At 48.9% G+C, this 6,842-nt stretch overlaps 1 long non-coding RNA gene across 1 annotated transcript; it reads right to left on the bottom strand.

Moving 5' to 3' along the window:
* Nucleotides 1-5,688: 5,688 nt before the first annotated feature.
* LOC128810826 (uncharacterized) lies at nucleotides 5,689-6,511 on the bottom strand. Its single transcript, XR_008438149.1, has 2 exons — nucleotides 6,123-6,511; nucleotides 5,689-6,015 (listed from the first exon to the last, which is right to left on the bottom strand). It is a non-coding gene; the product is annotated as an uncharacterized LOC128810826 (long non-coding RNA).
* Nucleotides 6,512-6,842: the final 331 nt, after the last annotated feature.

Here is a 6,842-nt window from a genome sequence, read left to right as displayed (position 1 = left end):
TCGGAAGCAACCACCTCTCATTTCTCCTCCGCAATCATCACTGCCTTGCCTTTCTCTGCAAGCGTTTCCTCCCGTGCCCGTCCCCAGAGCACCTTTAGTCCATCTTTTCCTCCCAACCGCAGCTCTCCAGCACAAATGCCACTCCTCACACACACAAAGCAAACAGTCATCTGCTTCAGCTTTTGGCTTAGAAAGTAAAAACCTCAGTGCGTCCAGCTATGTGATTAAAACACAGAGACACACGGGTGGACATAGATGGAAAGCTTTTCAGGAGAGAAAAGAGCTGATTCGCTAGCACGCCTCCATACAGCTTCAGAAAAATCAGAATCCACAGCAACTCCTAAGACCCCTGCTGAGGAACCCAGCCCTCCTGGGGACACCCAATGCAGCAGCTACGGGAAAAGCATGGGAGAAGCCAAGCTTGGGGTGAAAAAAAGATGACATCAATACAGCAGCCTGTAAAAAGCCTTCACACAGCAACAGTGGGAACCAGTCCCATTTGCTCCGTCCCTGCTTTTTGGGATGACACAAACAGGAAATGAAAACACGTGCAACACAAGGCACACCTATAGGGTGTACCAGGTGCTCCTTTTGGCAGCGTGGATGACAAAGGTCTCTCTCTGCGCACTTACAGGCAGCCCGGTTGCAATCCATCCTTAGCCCAAGCCTTCCTCGCCTCCCATTCGCCAGCGCTCTGCTCTGGCCTTTGGAGCGCTGGCCCCGTCCTCCCGCAGCAGCACGGCACCGGAACACAGCGAGGCAAAGCGTGCCGGAGCCGCCCGTGCTGTCAGCGTACCTGTCAGCTCCCGGCGGTGGGCAACTCCGGCCCTGCGGGCAAGGGGGAGACGGCTCGGGCACCTCCAGCGGCTGCTCTGCCCCGATGCTTTCGCGTTCTCCTGCATTTCCCTGCAGCGGAGGGGGTCCGGGACGGGGGCGGATCGTGTCAGAGTGGAGACGGCGGGGAAGCTCGGGGAGGCGGCGGGAACGCGGCGGGACGAGACAGGGACGCGGCGGGACGGCGACGACTCGCTTGACCTTCCAAAGATGGCGGCAGGAGGGGCGGGGAAAGCCGGGGCCCCGCTCCGCCGCCCGCGCGCCGCCCCGGCGGCATTTTCCGGCACGCGGTCGCTTCCAGCGTCTAGAGAGGGAGGCGCGCGGGGATCGGGAAAGGGGAGTGCAGCCCTGTTCCGACGCCGCTCGCCCCCCGCCCGCCGCCCCCGGCCCGTGAGCGCTGCGACCGCGCCTCCGCCGCCCGCCGAAAGCGGCCCCGCCGGGCCGCCCTCGCCGCTGCCGTTCTTCTCGGTCATCGGGTCCCTTTGCTCTCCCGAATCTCCTTCACCCCTCCCCTCTATTTACAGACACCGCCCCGCTTGCCGCTCGCTCCCGCGCCTCGCCCTTCCCACGCTCGGCAGCCGTCCTTCCCCCCTCAGCCGGCACCCAGCGGCGAGGGGCAGGGCGCTGGCTGGGGGGGGCTGCAGTACCGCTCTCTGTCCACAAGGCGGCAGCACCGCCGGCGGCCACAGCCGGGGGCTGCCGCTCGCCCGGAGGGAAGGGAGGCAGAAAAGAACAGGGGCGATCCCCTTGGAAAAATCCTGAAAAATAAATGGCCCAAAACTAACAACTAAAAACAACAAACTAACAAACTAAAACACACTGCCTCTAACCCAATACAACCCCTCCAAAATCCTTTTCTTTTAAACTCTCTCTAACTATCTCTCATATTTATACTTTTCACATTCCCATTTATCATGTATATTGATGCATGATGTTATTTCGATTCTATATTAAATATCTTCCTATGACCTCTATTTATTTCTATTTTATCTTTTTATAGATCTAGATATATATATGATACATTTCTATATTTATATTGCAAAAATAGTTCTGTTATTTAAAATAAAAGCCCTGCCTGTAACCAAATTCTAGCTCTATGATATTAATATTAACGATCTCTTATTTAAAAGAAAAATGCTGCCTGAAACCCACCCGCCCGCGGCGCAAGTGTGGCAACAGCCCGTGTCCGCAGTACTGGCAAGGCCGCGGGAAATCCCGGCGGGGCGGCGCCTGCGTGGCGCGCGGGCAGTGCAGCACGCGGACCACGATTTTCCCGCGCTTTTTTTTTTTTTTTTTTTGCTTTTTTTTTTTTTTTTTTCCCTATCTGCCATATTGAGAAGGTCAAGAGTGTCCCGGCCGCCGCGACACTTTCAAGATGGCGGCCGGGTGAGGCCCTCGGAAGGGAGAGGCGTTTTTGCCGATGCCTGTCGGCGCCCGCTCACAACCTGACCGCCCGCGCAGCCGCTGAGCTCACAGTCCGTGGCCACGACACGGGAAAAAGCGAAAAAAATTCCGCGGGGCGGCGCCGGCGTCAGGGTGGCGTGCAGGCAGTGCAGTAAACAGACCGTGGTCCTCGTTTTTCCCGCCTTTTTGCCGCCATATTGGGAAGGTCAAGCGAGTCCGCGACAACCCACTCCCAAGATGGCGGCCGCGGGAGGACCTCGGGCGAGGGCTGCAGTCCCGCACTCTGGCCACAAGGCGGCGGCACTGCCGCCCGCCCTGGGGCTGCAGGCGGGGAAGGCGCGCAAAGAAGAACAGGCGCGACCCCCTTCAAAACATCCTCTGCAATAAATGCCCCTAAACAGCCCGCACGAAACCAAAAAACACCGACAAAAAAAAAAAAAAAAAACACCTGCCTCTAACCCAATAATAACCATAATAAAAAAATCTTTTCTTTTAAGCTATATTTCAATCTATATTATTTTTATATTTTTTATATTTCTATTCACATTTTGATTTAAAATGTATACTGATGTATAATGATAATTTTATAATTTCTTACATTCATTCATATTACTTAAAGTTTATTTTATTTTATATTTTTATGCATGTCTTAATATATTGATTACATATTTCTATATTTAGATTGATATTTCTAAAAGGTTTATATTTTTAAAAATAAAATCCCTGCATCTATCCAAGTAAAAACCTAAAAAAAAAAAAAAACTCTTTTAAACTGCTTGTAAATTTATCTATATATTTTTCGCATTTATATTCAAATTTGCATTTTATAGGCAGATTGATATATGTCGTTATTTATATTCTATCTCTTCCTATTACTTATTTTTACTTATATTTTATATTTTTATATCTATCTTTATACATTGATTATATATTTTTATATTTAGAAGTCTATCAAAATAAAATGTATATTCATATTTTTTTAAATAAAAACCCTGCCTCGAACCAAATAAAAACCAAAAAAAGCCCTTTCTTTAAACAATATTTAAATATTTATATCATATTTTCATCATTATAATCACATTTGCATTTATACTTTCTATGGATGGATTATATTTATAAATCTATATAATATATATAATAAGATAACAAGAGAGATAAAATATTATATATATTATATTTCATACATACTGTTAATACTTCTATTTACTTACATTTTAATTTTTATATAGATTTTAATGTATGTATGATATACTTCTATACATAGATTTCTAATTTATTTCTATTTCTAATTTTTACAATAAAAACCCTGCCTACTAACAAATACAAAATTTTAAAAATCCTTTTATTTTAAACTATATTTGAATGTTTCTATATTCATGCTTTTGATATTTACATTTATATGCTCTTGTATATTATATTACAGTATATTGACGTACTATATTTAGATATATATAATATATTACATGTAATGTGGTATAATAAGACATATACACTAGAATATCTATTAGGTATTGTATCGATTTCTGTGATTTTGTATTTTTTTCTATTTTATATTAATATTTATATATACACGTATATTAATTATACATTACATCCTCACAGCGCATACCTGGGGCTTTCTTTCCAAATGAATTTAGCAATACTTTCCTATTTTTACCAATACCTATAAAAACGAAACATTTGCCAGGATTTAGTAGTATTCTACACACCCCCCTCCCTGTGCATTTTGGGGCAGCTTTGGGTCCCTCGGGGGGACGGCACCCGGCAGGACCCCCCCTCATTCGCCACCCACCTGCTCCTCCGCCGCAGCGTGCGTCCCTCTCCTAGGGACCTTAGGGTGCCCCAAATGACACCAGAGCCCCGAGTCTTCACCCCTTTTTCCTGGCCCCCAAAGAAGGCACAGAAGGAGTCTTAACTGCCCCGGACAGCAGCCCAGCACTTGCTTCCATCCCTTTCCACATGTACATCCCCCCCGAAAGGGACTCTGCCGCAACGAGAAAGGGGGGCAGCCGCCAGAAGGGTCGAAGCTCCTGCCCAGCCTCGCTGTCACGGGTGAGGGGCAGAGAGGGGGAGCGGCAGAGACGGCGGGGATGCGGCACGGACGGCACGGCACCGAGCGGGGGCCGCTCTCAGCGCGATGCCGGCAAAGCCGCAGGTCCGGCGGGGCCGGGCGGGGTTTGACCGGCACGGGGGGATCCGCCGAGAGCCTCCGGCCCCGTGCGGGGACTCCCGCAAGGGCCCGGGGCCGCCGGGCTCCGGCCCTCTGGGCTTTATTCTCCGGCGCCCCCGGCCCCGCGGCTGCGGGCAAAGAAGGAACGGGGCGACGGCAAGAGAGGAGGGCTAGCAGGGCGTGAGACAGCGTATGGAGGGAGGGAGGTCGGGCTGTGGAGGAAAGCGGGAGGGCAAGGGAAAGGCCGGGAGCGGGGAAGAGGGACGGTGCACAGAGGAGGGAGAGAAGAGGAATAGAACGGAGGAGCGGGATAGGGACAGGGCAGTGGGGGTCGGGTTTGCGAGGGAGAGGAGGGGAGGGTCCGCGGACAAAGAACAGGAATACGGGGAGGAGGAAGGAAGGGTAGAGGGGGGGACGGGAGGGGAGACCGAAAAGGGAGGGAAAGGTGCCGGCTTTGGGGAGAGCGGGAAATGGGGGAAAGAGAGAAAGAAGAGGAATACGGGGAGGAGGAAGGATTGGTAGAGAGAGGAACATGAGAGGGAGCCTCAGAGAGCCCCGACTCCACCCGAGCCCGCCCCGGCGGCCCGCCCTGCTCGGGATGCTGCGCTCGGCGGAGCGCGGCTCGGCGAAACTCGGCTCCGCTCGCTGCGTTCGGATCAACTCGGCTCGGTCCGGCTCAGCTTGGATCCGTTCCATTCCCTGGGGGCGGCGCCGCCTCCCGTTCAGCGCGCACAGCTCGGGGCTCTCCTGATGCCGAACCCCGCGGCCGGCCCGACCGTCGCACGGAAACCCCCCGCGTATGATTAGACCAAGCAGTTTCTGTGTTAAACCCTTTTCGTCCTAGAAGAAAAAAACTTATCTACCTCCTGCGTTTTCTAATTTTTCTTCATTGATTTCAAAATCAGAGTATAAAAAAACTTCCCCTAAAAAGGATTTGGTAAGTAGTCAAGAAAGTAGTCCCGTAAATTTCGTAACCTGAAATATACTTATGTTTCCACGAAAAATAGACCACACAAGAGTCCTACTCACTATGTCAACCCTTATGTAAAATGCTTAAAAAAAAAAAACAAAACAAAAACAACCCAAGATAAAGAATTCCACAACCAAAACAAAACATACAAGTAACACTAACTAAAACCACCCATACAAACACACCATGTTTATTGGTCACCAGTCCTAAAAATCTATTTTCTAAATGCCTTGTTAAGTATACCCCTTCACATTTAACCTTATCCCTCACAGAATTCAAACAGTAAATACAAAAATTCCACCACATAACATAAACTTAAAATAACATTTATACACTCTTATCCCAAATGACAATTAAATTACAATACTACAAATTACAAAAGACATTAAAAATAAATCCATGAAAAATAATTACATACAAAAAAATAAACAAACAAATAAAAAAAACCCTGAAACCACAAAGAAGTTACCTCAAAATATCACACCTATAATTTAAAACAATAATATATCAAAAACAACACAAAATACCCACACATCCCAACAAAAATTTAATTCACAATATCAATTCCCACAGAAGTGAAAACCGGGGTCCATTGGCCACTTGCGGATGTGGTCTCGTTGTAACAGAAGCAGACCACCTAGAGCACGCAAACAAGAACGGAGCCTAAGAGCTGCACCGGGAATTGAGACCGGAGCAAGAACAACTGCTGCCTGCCACCGCTCACTGCTCACCTTACCCACTTACCTTGACCGCTACTATCTGGCTTTAGTTCCTAAAAATAACAACAAAGAAAATAGCTGTAATACAGAGGCACCATTTATACTCCCCCTGCAAAGACAAACGGTGACTGACCTTCTCGGGGGACCCCCCTCACCCGGGACGGGGCCCTCTGCCACGGATTCCATCTGGCTACGTCTGAAAGAACGTTAGCACAAAAGTCAGAGCACTGCAGGATAACTTAACAGCTCCAGATAGCCTTCATCAATCTACAGATCCCATCTAGAGTCCAAATACACCCCACATTACAAATTTCCAGGCCCCAGGACACGCCCCATTCTAGACCTACACCAGGCTATGCAGCAGGGCAGAGCAGCTCCAGGCCAAATACCCAGACACCCGTGACACAGAACAAGACAAACAAGGGGACACAACAGGGGGAGAAAGCTCTGAGCGAGAAGAATGCCCTCAGGGAGCCAGAGACTGCAGAATGAGATGACCTAGCTGAGACTGATGGCGAGCCTCTAAGGCTCAGACAACCCTGCAGGAACAAGATGCTAACTGAATGACCTATTCCAAGCAAGGCAGAGAAGGATGCCCGAGAACCCTAGCGTCAGAATGCTCTACGGATCTCCGCATCGCTACGAGTCCTAATCTGCTAGAACGCATCCTTGCCGTCACAATTGTCACAAATCACAGCTGTCGAGAACAGCCCAGAACAAGACCTCAAAAGACATCTGACCGGAT

This window comes from Vidua macroura, chromosome 1 (genome assembly GCF_024509145.1).
Source record: "Vidua macroura isolate BioBank_ID:100142 chromosome 1, ASM2450914v1, whole genome shotgun sequence".
NCBI classification, from domain to species: Eukaryota; Metazoa; Chordata; class Aves; order Passeriformes; family Viduidae; genus Vidua; species Vidua macroura.
This window is presented reverse-complemented; position numbering and strand designations above follow the sequence as displayed.